This window comes from Ictidomys tridecemlineatus, unplaced genomic scaffold (genome assembly GCF_052094955.1).
Source record: "Ictidomys tridecemlineatus isolate mIctTri1 unplaced genomic scaffold, mIctTri1.hap1 Scaffold_163, whole genome shotgun sequence".
NCBI classification, from domain to species: Eukaryota; Metazoa; Chordata; class Mammalia; order Rodentia; family Sciuridae; genus Ictidomys; species Ictidomys tridecemlineatus.
Window position 1 is genome coordinate 220,108 of NW_027521425.1, and position 17,386 is coordinate 237,493.

The 17,386-nt window shown below is 48.0% G+C and overlaps 1 pseudogene; it reads left to right on the forward strand.

Annotated features, from left to right (window-relative positions):
• The first annotated feature begins 5,733 nt into the window (after positions 1–5,733).
• Positions 5,734–15,140, forward strand: LOC144372795 (serine/threonine/tyrosine-interacting-like protein 2; annotated as a pseudogene).
• Positions 15,141–17,386: the final 2,246 nt, after the last annotated feature.

Consider the following 17,386-nt stretch of genomic DNA (forward strand, 5'->3'; position numbering starts at 1 on the left):
GGACCACATTTATCTTTCACTGATCAAGTTACCAGCCCCTAATAAGATTTCAGTTAATAGAGTTTGAGTAAGTGAAAGAACAAAACTAAATCCAAGAAAATGAAACATGATAAAAACCATTTGTGCCTTTAACATAGAAGAGCAAAGGCTTCCTACCAAGCATTTTTCTCTTGAAATTTCCTATTACAAAATAGTATAAATTTCTTCAGAAATCTAAGCAATTTTTTATTAATGTGTTGTCCATGAATTTAGAAAAGCTTGTGATTTTCAGAATTAGGATGATTTTCTCCACCAATAAGAAGAGGAGGAATTGATACAGTAAGTTATAATGTCTTGATCCAAAAATATTGGATGACACCAGACAAGTATCGGTCCTAACATGCAAAAGAGTGCAGGTCCTGAGCAAACCCACACTCAGACAATCAGAACAGTTATTTTTCATGTACTCAGAAGATGTCTTATCACTCACGGCCTATCTTCTGTTTAGCTGTGGTTTTTAATTAACAGAAGGACAAATGAAAGGCTATGGGGTGGGATGGCCAAGTTTTGCAGAACACTCTGGAGATGATGCACCTGCCTGTACTATTTAGCCCAGGGACGCCCAAATTTGGGTTGACACATTTTGAAGTCTGTGATAAACGTTTGCAAAATTAAACAATATTGACAGTAAAATGAGCTTTTTATTAAAGTATTTTTTCAACTTTAAAATCTCATTTTAAACAGAAGTTTTTAAATAGAATATTATTGAATAGTAAATTTTGCTGTTTCCAAGCTCAAATAATTTTAAACTTTAGATAATTGGTAACAGAAACACATTCTGAGATTTCATTAAAAAGAAGAAAATAGAAAACATTGCAAGTGCAAAAAGAAAACATTAGATTAAAGGAACAAATTTCAGTGTCTCTATTTACAACTTCCATTCATTGATGAAGACAGAGAGTCTAGGAGTACTATGAACAGCGTTCCTTCCTCTTTTATTCATCCTTTGAAAGAATCCAGCTACCTTTGATACTTCTGTGAAAAATGACATTCAATTATACCAAAGGAAAAAGAAAAGAAAAAAAATGAAAGGATGCCTTTTTTATTAAAGAATGAAAATGGCCTTGGTTCTCAAAGGCTCTTTTTTTTTCATTAATTTATTCAGACCTGATCAAGTTATGATGGAAAGTCTTACAATTTATTGTATAATTTGTGCACAAATGCAAGAAAAGAAAAGCAAAACAACACTTACTCCAAAATAAACTCACTCTACTTAGGCAAATTGTTATTACCAAGTTATGTTGAATTTTAAACAATAACTGATGTGCCTGAATTCATTTTTAAAAGAGCTAAACATATGTTAAACTTTTCTACGAGTATGATTTAATTATTAAGAGATCTACTTCAAAGTTCAGAGATGCATGAAAACTAATATATTTACTTTCATAGAAGTCTTTTTAAGAGAGGGAGCCTGATACTTCTTCAAAATAGTTAAGCCAGGTTTCCTATGAAAGTGGTGAATTGAAGTTTTTACCCCAAGATTATTTACTGTAGGATTATTATGTAATTAAATTAATTTATCATGTAAAAGAATAAAGTATAAATTCACATAATTTCTCTTGGTAAGTAAATAAGCAAATAAAAATACATAAAACATACCTCAAATCACCAGTGTATTGGGGGACTATAGCAGAATCATGATACCTTTGAGCTAATGTCATTACCATATTCTCTCAGGCTTTAAAATAACCATTTTCCTTACACATTTACCATACATTCACACACATATACACACACAATAGGTGCATACACTCACATAAATACACACACATGCATAGACTTTAACCCTTTTGCTTTACATTTAGACATTTACAGCTAAAACACACCACTATGTTCCCTAAATGACTAAATAAAACTTTAAAAACTCTCCTTTGGGGAATTGTTAATTTTTTATATCATTGAAAAATTTATTTACTGCCTCCAATCAATTCTGTAGGAGAATCAAATGAGTACAAAGTAGTCTTGAAGATTTAAAAGACTGCAAACAAGTTTGTAAGAAACACTACATCCTGAATAGAAAAGATAAATATATGTAATAATGAAAATGATACACTTAGGCAAGGGAATTTGGAAAAAGTTGTAACAACAGAGAAAATAGACATTTAAACTCTGAACTGGACCCTAGTATTTAGATTTTTCTTTTCAAAGTTACTCATATGTTAAATAAGGATAGTAGTAACTACCTTCTTGGTCATTGTGGAGATGATAAGGCATGTTAAATGACTAGCTCTGGAACAAGTATATTTATTAGAATTAGCAAATAAATGTTTGTTATTATTAATGGTACTTGATGACATTAATAGTTATAATCATACTTGGTTGTGATCTTCTTCCCCAGCATTCCCCTCACAGTGAAGCTTACTTTACACTTCTCTTATGATCCTTTTCATCTATTTGATTATTAATATTCTGCTACTAGTTGTTGAACTGTGTGGGGTCAAGTATTATGATGAGCTGATATGTGCATCCTACAAAGCAAGGTCTCTCCAACTACAATCTGGTTACCATGATTTTATTGTTTTATTTTCATTAATTTATTTTAACTGATACATAAAAACATGAAAATTACACAGATTTTGGAGGCTATCATGTAATATTTCTGTATATGTAAATATAACTTACTTATTTATCTACTTAACATACTGGGGATTGAACCCCAGAGACACACTAACACTGAGCTACTTCCCCTACCATCTATTCCCCCCCCCCTTTTTTAGAGACTGTCTCACTAACTTTTTGAGGCTGGTCTTGAATTTAGGATCCTTCTGTCTCAGCCTTCTGAGCAGCGGGGATTACAGTTGTGTGCCATTGCACTCAGCTACATGTAAATACTCTCAATAGTTCTGGATGGAGTTCCAAGGTTTTGCACTTTAACGATGATTCTGGTTCCTCTCATCATGCTTATAGTACAAAGGTGCTACTATACTTACCACATTGCAAGATAGTTTATATTTCTTGAATTAAAATTACAACATCAAACACATGATTTAAATTGTAAACTTAATGTTTGAAACAACCATTTTTCAAAGATGTTCAGAGGGAGAAACTACAGAAAACTTTATAGGAAGAGAGTTTTCTCAAGTTCTAAAAATTATAAAAACAAAAATGGTCAGGATAGAAAGAAAACAAATTTAGACTTGTAGAAGACTTTGAGCCAAATTATGGATGGAGTAGAATGGAAGGAATGTTCATGCATTAATGCAGCCTACATGCTTTTTTGAAACATAAGCTTTAGATTAGATTAAAAATAAGTTCAAAAATATTGGTTGATATAAATGTTTATCTGAAAATGAACAAACGTACAAAGTTTTTAAGTAGAGTCTGTGAAAAGATCATGATGTTTTTAGGACAGCTATTCCTTACAACCATATAAGGTAGTTAAGAGTAAAGAGAAATGTGGAAGACAGGTGCTTCAATAAGGTCTTAGCTTCAGCTTCTATCTGTATATTCAGTGAGATTGCCAGAATTTAAATGTAAGATATCCTTGCACATGCTTCCTATTGCTATGTTAAATCTCATGATAACCCAAAGACAATTAAACAAGAGTATTTGTATATTTTAGCCTCAAAATAAACGTGTTTATGGTTCCTTCTGCCAATTAAACATGTTAATATGATGCATTTTTCCTGATTTCAAGCATCTCCAAATTTTTGAGGTCTCTTACAACTTTCCTAACTGCATTCTATTGGGAGACTCATATTTAGCAAATATCACACTGTTATTTTCTCATATAATAAAATTTCAATGAAACGCTTAAAGCATGAAAATATTAACAACCCATGGATGGGTGTAAAAAGTAATCCAATTGCTTACCTTCTGCAACAAAGTGAAAAAATAGAATGCAGCATTGCCTGCTATATTTAATAACAGAGAAAACAGTCATGTTTGTGGAAAGGAGTTTTGATTGTATTGTAAAATAATTGACAAGTTTTTGACCATAAATTCTTAAAGTTTATAGCTGAAAAAAAACCACTCACTAATATATATTTCAGTGTATCTAATTGCAGTTTTTCTTATTATGTGATTCATTTCTAGGGAGAAATAAAATGAGACTGGTCCCATATTATTTAGTAGTAACATTAACTATAGGATATAGCTGGCATAAAATAATCGAAGCATAACTCTCACTAGTGATGTCTAAGATCAAGTGATTTAGTGTACTGCATTGCTTAGAACCAATGAAGTAAAGTAAGTAATTGGCAGAAAAAGTTTTTAAAAAATAGTGAAATGGCAAAGCAAGGCAGCTACCATTAACAACAACAACAACAGAAAGTAATGACCTTATTATAGACATTGTATGCCGTCTCCACTCTAATATTCACAACTCTGGATTCATTTGCCAGATTTGTAATAATGTTTTCTTCTACCACATAAATTTTATCTTTAATTCAAGTGTAAAATAAGAACCCTGTTTAATATTGTTTAGATCTTTATTACAGGTTTTACACTTAAGTTACAGTGTTTCATATGCCCAGGGCAGTATCGATTAATACAGTTGCTTTCCTGCCCCTTCTTTTCTAATCTGAGATATAGTAATTCATTTACATATAAAAGTCTGAAGGTAAGCATCCATTAATTCATACTATGTATGTGGTAGAAAAGATTATTTTACATGTGGAAAACTCAATAGAAATAACAGAGAATTCAAACGATCATTGTTATAAGGCCTTTTAGAAATAGATCTCAGTTTTTTGAACTGTGAGATCTAATTTAAAAATTCATGAGAATAACTTTCCTGTGAGAAGGCTCAGGGAATTATGAATGACAGATAAAATCAAAATAAAAATAAGAAACTCAAAAAATCTGGAATTCATTCATTATGTTGGTTTTATAGTTTATTATCACTGATTCAGATAAATCTTGGACATTTTTCTTCAGTTCACAAACTGAAAAGAGGAAGTGTTAAACTACCTGTGTAAAATTGTTTTGGAACCATGTAATTGTAATTAGATAGGTCAGGATATATGAAAATGCAATCATATGCAGTAAATTTAGAGTGGGACCTGCTGGAACTGCAAGGGGCGGTACTCCTCACTTCAGACAGACAGAAGCCTCCGCCAGGGCCCAGGCACAGCCGGACTCCCTGGACTCCAATCCTCGAACAGCCGCCCACTTCAGAAACCTGCCGGATACTTCCCTGAAGGGCTGTCCCTCTTCCACAGCTCAGGCAGTAGCGCTGTATCCGTGACTCCTGAAAGCTTTACTTTCCCAGGGTAATTTGCATTCCACAGGTAAGGGAGTCCAACCAGCAGAGCGAACCAGGTTAGGGAAGAACATGGTCCATTCATTTGGAAAATAACTCGGAGCTTCCACTTCATGCTGAGCACCATAGGACTCCTAAGTGTGACTCAGACAGACCCTAGTTCTCAACGACCATGTCTAAGCTGTGAGCAGCCAGCGTTAGAGAAACCAAGGAGAGAGTAAGGGAACCCAGCTTCTTCCCATCACCCTTGCCCACCTGCAGCTGACCCTGACCCCAGTGTCTAGCTGGTGCAGAGGGCCATTGGGGCCTTGCTAAGTCCGTCCTGCAGATCGCCTGGCATTCAGCTCATGCCCACAGTCCCAAGAGAGCTGGCCAGTACAAGTTCTCCAAGGAACAGGGAAGGCTACGGTGTCCTCACTCCCTAATGCAAATGCCACCTGCTGCCCGTAGAACTCAAGCCTCAGGGGCTCAGAGCAGACAGAGTGTCGGGCATGCTGGAGTCCGCTGAGCAGCTGCTGGTGGAGGACCTGTACAACCGTGTCAGGGAGAAGATGGATGACACCAGCCTCTACAACACCCACTGCGTGCTGGGCCAGCAGCGGGCCCTGGTCCAGGACCACCAGGAGGCCCCTCGGAACGAGGTGGATGAGGTCTGGCCCAAGTCTTTATAGCTGAGAAGTGAGTGTGACCATGGTGGTGGTGGTGACCTTTGTCTCCCCTCTGTTAGTGCCTGGGAGAGGTGACATTCCTTCAGCTTCCGCCCATGGCCCTCGCAGCTCCAGCCCCTGAGGCTGGCTAACCATTTGCCCTTCCCTGGCCTGGCCTGGGAAGAGACTCCCCAAACCCTCAAACAGATGCCCAGGCTCCCTGATCTAGCCTTGCCTCATGGATGCCTCCTCTGGGCCTCCTTTCCTGACACAGACTCCTGACACCATGTCCACCATCCCTGGACATCCATAACAGCCATTGGACAGAACGGCAGGAGCCGTCCACAGTGCTGGTCTGCACGCGTGCTCATCAACACACGAAAGTGTGTGTCACACAGTGGGTGGGAAACCAGGTTACAAAAGAATACTGAATGCTCACAGATAGGTAGAGGGTGTGTGTATGTGTGTGTGTGTGTGTGTGTGTGTGTGTGTGTGTGCTTGCACGTGCACTTTTCCATCAACAAGTTAGCAGTAGGAGTCTCTGGGAAGTGGTTTTACAAGTGGCTTTAGTTTCCTGTCTAGGTTTGTTATGAATTTTACAATTTCTCAAGACATTTATTGTCTTTGTGATCAGAAAAAATGTTATTTTTTAAAAGTTTATGAATAGTTTCCAGAACAAAAACAAAGACAACTTCCACATTCCACATATTATCCCTCCAAGCCTTACCAGCAGGTTAATATAAGAAACTGATTTTGGCTGATCCACTGCCTGCTGAATGGATGTGCTCCCAATGTAATTACCCAGGTGTCCACAAGCAAAGAGGGACCTGGGCCCAGGCGGGCAGTAGGAGATAGCTGGGGACATGAGGTCTGAAACTCCTTCCTGTTGTGACGGGTGCCTGGGGACTGTTCCCTTGGGCAGGGACCAAATCCTGTGTTTTCACCACCAGAAGCACTTGACCTGTGGCCCCAGGCATCTCCAGCCGCCCCAGCTCACTGTCCTGCTCCTTCCTAGGCAGGCCTGTGCTCAGGGCTCTCAAATTGAGCCCTTCAAACTCAGTTGCAGCACAAAGAGCTCAGAAACACTGGTTCTTGTTCCATCTTTTTCTTCTTTCATGGTCTTGGGCAGTTATTCATTTTTAGAATCTCTGAATGGAGTTAAAATTGTTGCCTTTGAGTTTACTGTAAGGGGAAAATGAGATGATGCATATGAGGGGATTTGGGCAATACAGTGTGTGTCATCTGTGCACAACACACCTAATGTCTTGTCTGCCAGCTTTGTGCTTGGGTGAGTGTGCATTCCCAAGGTATGGGATTTGCAACTAGAGAACCCTGGACCACCCTAAAGATTCCTTGCACCCCAATCTCATTCCCCCCATCCTGCCCATCCAGCTCCGTCTCTTCTCTCTCTCATGCAGAGCCAAGTCAGGCCCCTTTAAACACAGGTGTCCACAGTGCGCCCCAGTGCCAAATGCCAATGTCTCGGCTTGGCACAAGATCATGAGCCACCACACAGCTTTGTAGGTTCAAATAGCAATTCTTTATTTCCGATCTCACACCAGCGTCCACACATGCTCAGGGGAAATTCTCTTTTTCTCCCCCACAATACACGTCCTAAATACTTTTTCTCCACTAGAACTCAGCGGGAACTCAGGCAGCAGGCACACCCTACTCCCAGCAGCAATAATCTTTAACCTCCCACTTCCCTAAAACTCCTTTTGTCTTAAACCGGGAACACCCTAAGGAGTGGGATACTTCCTCAAACCTGATCAGCTCTAAACCCGGATCCACCTTGGTCCTTGAGCAAGGTCAGCTTGCATGCAATGTCAACAGCGAAATGCATTTAACATGGGGTACACTGGCAAGGAAATTTTGAAGCGTCATTCCTACTTGACAATAGCCCTCAGCACCCCAGACCTTCTGGGGAGAGGAGGAGGCACCCTGCTAGGTCTCCAGGCCCAGAGGCAGGCTCCCATCATGGTGGTCAACCTGCCCGGCTCTCCCTGCAGGAGCGCGGCTGTGAACAAGGGGCGACTGAAGAGGCTGGGCATCACCCACATCCTGAATGCTGCCCACGGCACCAGTGTCTACACTGGCCCTGAATTCTACACTGGGCTGGAGATCCAGTACCTGGGCGTGGAGGTGGATGACTTCCCCGAGGTGGACATCACCCAGCACTTCCGGAAGGCTGTGGAGTTCCTCGATGAGGCCCTGCTGACCTACAGAGGTGAGGGGCTCTGCTGCTCGGGCTGTGGACTCTCCCTGGGTAGAAACAAAGGGGGTGTCACGGTTATCTGAGGGGATCTGACAACACGGTTGTTCTCTAGGAAGTGGAGAAAGAACAGGATGATCACTGACAACACAAGCAATCCCGGGTGCCTCTCGTGTGTGGGTGCTTGGTGGCACCCAGGCAACAGATGGACACACTTAAGCTGGCCAAGGAGAGATGGCAGGGAGGGCGGGAGGTGTGGGGTGGTGACAAGCGCAAGGCAGGGACTGTCCTGCGATGGCTCCCAGGGCTGACTGGCTCCTTGGAGAGGCCATCTGGGAGGTCCTTCTGAGTCCCTGGTCCCCAGGGGAAGTGATCTGAGAGTAGCCACAGTAGAGCCTGGAGGACAGGCTGGAGCCAGGACAGTGGCCACAGAACGGCAGCCAGAGGACAGGGTCTCAGTCCAGGATTCGTTCGGCTTTTTCCACCTGGACTGGGCTGTTTCCCTGTCCCGGGGAGCTCCAATTTTCTTCAACACAGAACAAAGATCAAAACATCTGATTCTAAAGTTGTCATGAGGGGCTGGGCTGGGCCTCAGAGGGAGAGCACTCACCTAGCATGTTCGAGGCCCTAAAATAAAGACGCTGTGTCCAGATAAAAAATAAATACTAAAAAAAATTTAAAAAAAATAAAGTTGCCATGAGGGATAAAAATCTTTAATGCATATCAGGGTTTATTTAGCACAACACCCAGCTCTTGGTGAATGCCTGAACGTCATGCCATTATTGTAATAAACCATGTGGCATTCCTGGGAAGGGCATTTCCTGTCATCACCAACATCAGAGATAGGTCACATCTAATGGGACATGCACACATGTCACGTGTGTGTCATAAATACACACACGCACACACACGTAATGCTTAAAATTCTCCTACTTTAAAAAACATGAGCCTTTGGACACATTGGGGTTGCTGGCATCTGTCCAGGGTCTGTGGGAGGGGACCTGTTCCTTCCACTAGACCTGAGAGCAAGGCCAACCTCCCTGTGGAGAGGGAGCCAAGAGCGTCAGACACAGGGTGGGTGGCAGGTCCCCACAGCATCCAGAGCAAAAGAGGCTTCAACTCATTTTGGGGGCCACCGAGGCACCATGAGAGCCTGTAAGGAGGCGGAGGGAGGATGTTTCATTGGGTGCAGGAGCTGCGGCTCCAGGAGGAAGCTCCTTGCTGTGTCTATGAGGGGCCAGCCCACATTGAACACCCACGTTGGTGTCAGCAGGCGTAAACCCAGTCTGCTGGTGAGGTGACCTCTCCTGCCAGGTTTCTGTTCTTACGACTAAAAGGCTCAGGGGTCACTCGAGTTGAACTGGGCTGACTGGGCTGTGCAAGAGACAAGAGACCCAAATACCTTTTTCTTTGGGGTCGCGGTGACAGCTCCTCTGAACTTAAGGGTCCACAGGAAGAGAGAGAGCGAGAGCATGCGCTGACCCCTTTTATTGAGGAGAAGCTACTCAAATGAGGCAAGGGGTCAGGTTTCAGGGTGCTGAAATGATGTCCACTATTCATGATGTCCACTATCATCAGGTTGACTGACACCTGGGTAGGCCACACACCAAGGGCACAGTAAGAGAAGGGGACACACACAAGGCACTTCCATGGAATATTCTATCCTAAACAGGGCAAGGGGTTATATGACAAAGGAACAGGTGAGCGTAGCTCCACCCATAGGGCTGTAGGAAGTCACACCCGTGCATGACACATTTCTGTGACTGAGCGCCTCAGCACTCAGCAGGGAGTGTGACTCAGTCACATGCAAAGTTGGCCTCCCACAGTCTCCTGTCCCTCAAGCCTTGCTCTTGAGCCGGAGCAGAGGGCCATACCCTGACTCTGGCTGCTGCCTGTAGGGTAGGTCCCACTCGCATACGCCCCTACCCTAGAGCCTTCTTCCTGTGGCTTCCTCTGCTCTTAGATGCTTGGACACTAGCTGCTAACAAGGAGGAGGGTGGAAAGGGACACCCCCGACCCCTCAGGACAGTGCTGTTATCCACATCTAACTGTCTTGGAAGCTGAGACCCACTGGCAGTCTGGTGACTTTGCCAGATGTAACAATCAAGATGCCCTTGGTTGCTGGTAACAGAAAACCACCCCAAACCCTTCACAGAAGCAGAGGCCTTCAATAGGAGGCCACAGGAGGATCCAGAGACCACAGGAGTGTGGCACCGAGTGGCTAGGAGCAAGGACAGGCAGGGCACTTTTGGTCCCACCCTTCCTCGCTTCCCTGGGTGGCAAACAAAGGCTTGGCATTAGCCGATCACCTGACTCTGCCCATCGCCATGGGCTTCTACCCACCAGCAGTCCCTCAGGCCACCCTGGCTCCTCGGACGGACCCCAGGGTACAGTAGGCCCAGAGACACACGGAACCTGCAGCCTCGTCTGAGTAGGATCTGATGCCCTTATGAGGAGGACTGGGTGGTCACGTGCAGGAATGCGTTGGCAAGTCCTTGGTCCTGCCAGATGGCCCAGGGAGGGACCGTGGAGCCCTGGGCTGGAGTAGGAGGGGCAGTGGCCTGAACCCCTGAACTCTGCTGTCCTGTGTCCCTCAGTGGGTACCAGATATTGGCAACAGACCCTGCAGCATCGATGAGCCTCAGGGCCCATCTCATCTCTGACCCCTTGTGTGACAAAGGCATGGCCTTGGCTGGCAGGGAGACAGAATAAGGAGACTCGCCTCCCATCTCATCTAATCAGGGCTCTCAGCCGACGCTAAAGGTCCCCCAAGACTGTGGGCAGACAGACGGTGACGGCCAGGAAGTAGGTCTCCAGGAGTCTGGTCTGCACTATAAGCCAGCACTAGAGCGGTGGTGTAGACCCCAAGGCCATCCCGTTCAGGGCAGAGGGGAAGCACAAGGGAGGGGCAGATGACTGACGTGCTGAATGGCAGGGTCACGACTGGACTAGCCCTGCAGACTTACGAGCAGGTCACAGCTGCCGCAGTACTGGAAGGAATCTGTGAGATGCCATGAGATAAGGAAGACAGACTTGGAATTTTTTTTAAGTTTTATAGATTTCGGTTGGTATAGAAGACGACTTGAGCATATTGTGTGACATGCCCACCCACACAGACCACAGGCCCCGGCACGTGGTGCTGTGGTTCAGGTTGGTCTGAGTGTCGCCCAGCACTTCCCATATTGGAATTTAATCATCCCATTGTGAGGTGTTAAGAGGGTGGGAACTTAATCAGAGTATGGTGTTCAGAGACCTTTGTGAAGGATGAGGTTTGGATGCAGGCATTAGGGTGGAGCCTCATGATTGAATCCTGGAAACGTTTGAAGAAGGGGGTAAGATGAAGGCAGACATATATGCATGCTCCCTGCCTCTTATCCTGTAAGGCTCTACACTGCCTTGGGACTCTGCCAGCAGGAGGGCAATCACCAGATGAGGCTCCTGGATGTCGCACTTACAGAACCATAAGCCCAAATAAACTATTTTTCTTTGTAAAGTAGCCTGCCTCAGGTATTTCATTATAGTAATGGACAGCTGACTGGTACAGAATGCATGAACGAAGGCTATGTTCTTAGAGTCAGAGTGGTGAGGGTTCCACCTACTGTATGCCATTCAGTCAAACATGACATGTTTGGCTCCATCCTAGACCCAAACTCCTCAGTGACCAACTGATAAGTTTAACTCTTAACCTGGAGGAGAGTGTCTAGAATAGCATGGAAATATGAAAAAGAAAGTTTGAATATTGATTGAAAGACACATAATAGCCAGGAAAAAAATTCTTAGTGAAGAATATGATAGTGATCCTCTCGAGGAATTTTGCACATAGGTCGTGATCATATGGACGTATTCATTCTTGAATGCAGAATGTCAGAATAGGAGCGCTGACTGCTGTTGCATTGTTATGCTTTGCCCTAGATAGGAAAGAACTGCCAAGACTCGAGTGATCCCACATGAAGGGGGCCATGTCCACCTGATTCTGTGAGCCAGTGAGCTCCAAATCGCAGGAAGTATTCTGCAGAGGCTGGTGGTGGCCAGCCAGCATGAGGACACTGTACAGGGCAATCCCAAGCTCTGACTGACTGGGGGTGCTCTTCCGCCCTGGGATCTGCTGTGATTCGGGGACTCAGCGATGATGAACACCAGCTCCAAGCACTGGGTCCAGCACCCCGAACAGCACTTCAGAGAAGCAGGACCGGGCAGCCGCCATGGTGGCATCACGTCTCTGTGTTCTATTTTCAGGGAAAGTCCTGGTCAGCAGCGAAATGGGCATCAGCCAGTAGGCAGTGCTGGTGGCGCCTACCTGATGATCTTCCACAACATGGCCATCCTGGAGGCCGTGATGACCGTGCGCAGGAAGCGGGCCATCTATCCCAACGATGGCTTCCTGAAGCAGCTGCGGGAGCTCAACGAGCAGCTGATGGAGGAGAAAGAGGAGGACTGCAGCCCAGAGGGAGCCGGCGAGAGCCAGGAGGCCCGGGGCACCCTCGGGGCGCGAGCGCAGCTGACGGTGGAGGAGGAGGACGAGGCCACCAGCCACCTCAGCGGCTGCTCCCTGGGGAAGGCCAGCCAGGCCTCCGAGCCCCTCATCCTCATTGACGAGGAGGAGGAGAAGCTGTACGAGGAGTGGAAGAAGGGCCAGGGCCTCTCGGCGGGCAGCGAGGCCGGGGGTGGACAGTGTCCAGGGCCGGCCTCTTCGCGCCAGGCCAGCCAGGAGCAGGAGCAGGAGCTCGAGGACCAGGGCGTGGAGAGGATCATCCAGGAGTGGCAGAGCCGGAAAGAGAGGTACCACACCCAGGGCCACCAGTGGTGGGCCCTGGAGGAGGAGGACAAGGAGGTCGAGGAGGAGGAGGGCAAGTCCGCGCGGAGGCTCAGGAGGACGCGGAGCCAGAGCAGCGTCTCCGAGAGTGAGAGCATGCTCAGCCGGGAGGCGTGCTCCTGCGGCAGCTGGAGCTCGGTGGCCCCAGCCCAGGCACCTGGCGCCGCTCGGACTTGATGTCCACCGAGTGCACGTGGGACCTGTGGAACGAGAGGCTGCAGGACATCGAGAGGGAGGCCGTGCGGGAGTTCCGCTCCAGGAGCAGGAGGGAGGAGGAGGACTCGCGCTCAGAGGCCGGGAGCACGGTGCCCGAGGATGACCAGCAGAGCGTGTGCTCCGAGGCCAGCTCCTTTTACAACTTCTGCAGCAGTAACAAGGACAAGCTTACTGCCCTGGAGAGGTGGAAGATCAAGAGAATCCAGTTTGGATTTCACAAGAAAGACCTAGGGGCAGGAGAGGACAGTGGTGAGGCGCAGGGCCCGGAGGATACCCCCGGGTAGAGGAACCCCCCCGGATGTCAACCTGATGGCCTACCAGACCTGGAAGCTGAGGCACCAGAAGAAGGTGGGCAGCAAGAACAAGGAGGAGGTGATGGAGCTGGGCAAGGCGGAGGATGCCGTCCTGGCCAAAAAAAGACAGCGGAGGCTGGAGCTGCTGGAGAGGAGTCGGACGCTGGAGGAGAGCCAGTCCATGGCCAGCTGGGAGGTGGATGGCTCCGTGGCTAGCGGGAGCATCCCCTGTCCGCCTTCTGCTCTGCAGCCTGCTCCGTCAGTGCTAATGGGGACACAGGTCAGTACTGAGTGCCCAGAGCCACCACTCCCACCTGTCCCAGGCCGCCAGCAGCATTGGGGGATGCTCAGCCACCAACCCCAGCACTCCCCTGCCCAGCCTGCCAGTGAGGCGTGGAGACACCATTTCCATTGCCAGCATCCATACTGGATTGCCAGCGTGGTCAGTGAGACCCTGGCTCAGAAGCAGGGTGAAATGCTGCTGCTGTCTCGCTCACGGACGGTGGCAAGCATGAGGGTGGGGCCAGCCACCAGCTGCCTGGGGGATGGCCAAGTCTCCATGCTCAGTGGACAGAGCAGCTCCCTTCTGGGTGACTGCCTGCTGGGTCAGAGCCAGGCAAGGCCCAGCTCCAACTCCCAGTCCGTGCTGTCCTCCAGCACTTCACTGATCTCCAGGGCCAAAGGGGCTGGGAGCAGGGTGAGGGAGACCAGCAAGCCCATCTACAGCCTCTTTGCTGACAATGTGGACCTAAAGGAGCTCTGCCACAAGGAGAGGGAGATGCAGATGGAGCTGAGGGAGAAGATGTCCAAGTACAAAATGGAGAAGCTGGCCTCCGACAACAAACGCAGCTCCCTGTTCAAGAAGAAGAAGGTCAAGGAAGAGGATGATGGTGCCAGTGATAGGGATGGGGACACAGACAGCGCCATCAGGAGATTCCGACTCTCTTCCCGCAGTAACTCCCAAAAGCCTGAAACAGACACCTCCTCCTCCCTGGTGGTCTCTGACCACTGTAGGAGAGGCAGCAGAGGAGATGGACAGCAGCATCAATAAGTGGCTCAGTGGCCTCAGGACCGAGGAAGACTCTCCTCCCCAGAGTGACTGGTCTGGCAGCTCCAGGGATAGGTACAGCAGATCTTCCCTGCACCGGGAAACCGAGTCCAAATCCTGCAGTTACAAGTTCTCCACATCCCGGTCAGAGGAGCAGGACGCCTCCTCCTACCACGACGCGGACGGCAGCTCTGTGAGGAGTACTTCCTGTTTCTTCTCGTCCTCCACCAGGGAGGGCATAGAGACCCACAAGTTCTCCAGGTCCACATTCAGTGAGACCTCCAGCTCCAGAGAGGAGATCCCGGAGCCCTACTCCTTCTGCCGAACCCCTGAGCCCTCCGAAGGGGAAGAGTCCCCAGAGCCATGGTGCCGGGACTGGGCTAGGCCCAGGGACTGGGAGGACGTGGAAGAGTCATCCAAGTCGGACTTCTCTGAGTTTGGAGCCAAGAGGAAATTCACCCAGAGCTTCATGAGGTCTGAAGAGGAAGGCGAGAAAGAGAGGACAGAAACAGAGAGGAGGGAAGGTTTGCCTCTGGGCAGAGGAGCCAGTATCAGAGAAGCACAGACAGAGAGGAAGAGGAGGAGATGGACGATAAAGCCATCATCGATGCTTGGAGACACTGGCAAGAGGAGACCAGGACTAAGCTGCAGAGGAGGAGGGAGGACTGAACAGGGCCTGGGCCACCTGCCACTCAGCGGAGCACAGGGCTCAGGCACACCCTGCCACCACCCCTCAGGGGCCGAGGATGCAGAGAGGATCTCTCCAACAGGCAAAGTGGCAGTGCCCAAGTGGAACGACACCGGGGTGCAGGGTGGGAGGAGAGGAGCCATGCTGGGCCAGCTCGGGCCGTTTTCTGTCGTCCAGGGCCCTCTGTGCTTTGGTGGTTATGTGTTCGACAGTGTGTGTCCTGGACTGGAGAGGAGAGCGTGAAAGGAATTGCAGTTTGTTGGAGACTACAGTATACATCCAGAAGGCCATAAGGCAGGACTTGCTTCTGTTCAAGTGGTTTCATAACAAGTCCCAGGAAATCTGTCAGCAATGCCCAGCTCTGTTTAATATCTTGGATCTCCATTAAATTGGTTTGTTGTGAAATCTTCCTTCTGCACTCTGGTCACTTTAGCTCTTTAGATGTTAGGGGAAACTCACTTCAGAAGTCATGGTGGGTTTTTATGGGCCAGCCTCACCTTGCTTCACAAAATCTGTGCCTCCAGGCAATGCCATCACCATCTCATTGTTATATAATAAAGGAAGATGTGGTCCAGGATGGAGGGCAGCTGAGAGGCCATTTCAGGACCCACCCCCACCTCGCCCGGGAGCAACAGAAGGAACTAGGGAAAGAGTGAGGTTAGTGTGTGAGCGGCAAGGTCTGGGGTACAGAGAGGGTCCCTTGGAATGACAGGAACACAAAACCAGCCAGAGGGAGACCAGAAAAGCCCAACAGTACCAGGTGGAGGTGAGTTTTTATAAAACCTCGCGGCCATCCTTGCTTTCATTTCTTGAAGGCTGATTGGATAATGAGAGTGTACTTGGTCCTTCCTTACCCTGTGGGTGGGCTGAGCTGGTGAGAAGTCTTTACCCTTGTCACCAAGACATTTCTGCCCCCAAGACACAGGTTGGCTTGCTGGAGCAAGCAGAGGACTTTGAACACCTTACAACCTCCACTGGTGGGCTGCTCTCCAGAGCTGCTGTGGGGCCGCAGACCCTGGCCAGATTTGAACAGGCCTGTGCCATGCAGGGGTCTGAGATGTCTTGAGTAACCATGAATCCCAGCCCAGGAACGCAGCTGGCCATGACTTGATTATCGAGAGGGCAAGAGTAAGGAGGAATACACCAGTGGGTAAACAGTAACTGGTGATCCTGGGATCCCTTTCTCTAACCTGAGCTGCCCGGGACATGGAGATGAGGCAGCCTTTCTGCATGGATTGGCTCAGCATCACATGCCTCATGGCTTCAAAGATGAAAATGCTAAGGCGAAGGGTGCCAGCACGATGCCTGATCCCTGAATGACACACAGCTGCTGTGGGAGCGGCTGAGTTCATTTTCTGCCTCCCCCTCCCTGTCCCTGCAGCTCAGTTGCTGCGGTCCCATCTCCCCTCATGATGGACAGGAGCTTGGCAGGGCGGGCCAGGGGGCTCAGTCTTTGTCCCATTCCCCCCATTCCCCCCTTTCCTTCTCCCTGTTCACCGTGGCTTCAGTGGGCTCCCCTGGGCCTGTGTACTCCCACTGTGTACAAAGGTGCCCTTCTGGAACCATCTGCACCAAGAGGTTGCTCCCATGGGCCGTGGGCCTCCAGGAGCTCTGGGCTTCCTCTCCTTCGTGCTGTGGGGAGGCTTCTGACCCAGGCATGAGCAGCTGGGCACCCACAGAAGGAGCATCTTCTGAAGGGAGGACTGAGGATCTCACTGGACGGGCCCTGTTCCGTCTCCACGGAGCCAGTTAACCCAGGTGTCTGCCCAGGCCTCATTTTTAACATCACTCACACAACACACAGATGGGTCCCCGTCATGTCAAGGTAGAGCAGAATTCTCACAACTCACTCCTGGTCCATTCCAACTTCCTTCTCTGAATGTGGACCAAGCAGTTGAGGGGTGTGGAGCTGAAGAGTCGCCAGCCTTCCTCCAGCCGGGATGTGCACTGCCCACTTGGATAGATATTTCAGGCTATAAGGGCACCTGTAGACCAGCTTGGCTTACTAGCAGAGGAAGCCAGAGAGGTCCTTTGCTGGCCTTGCTGGGGACCCTGCCGCCCAGGGAATCTGTCTGAGAATTCAAGACTCTGGATTCGGCTTATTCCCGGAGTCGAGTTTATTTTTGGAAACCACAACAATAACAATTGTATCTGATTTATGATGAACTTGAGGAAATATCTGGGATTGAACTGTTAGACTCCCAAGTGTGACTTCTGCATCATACCT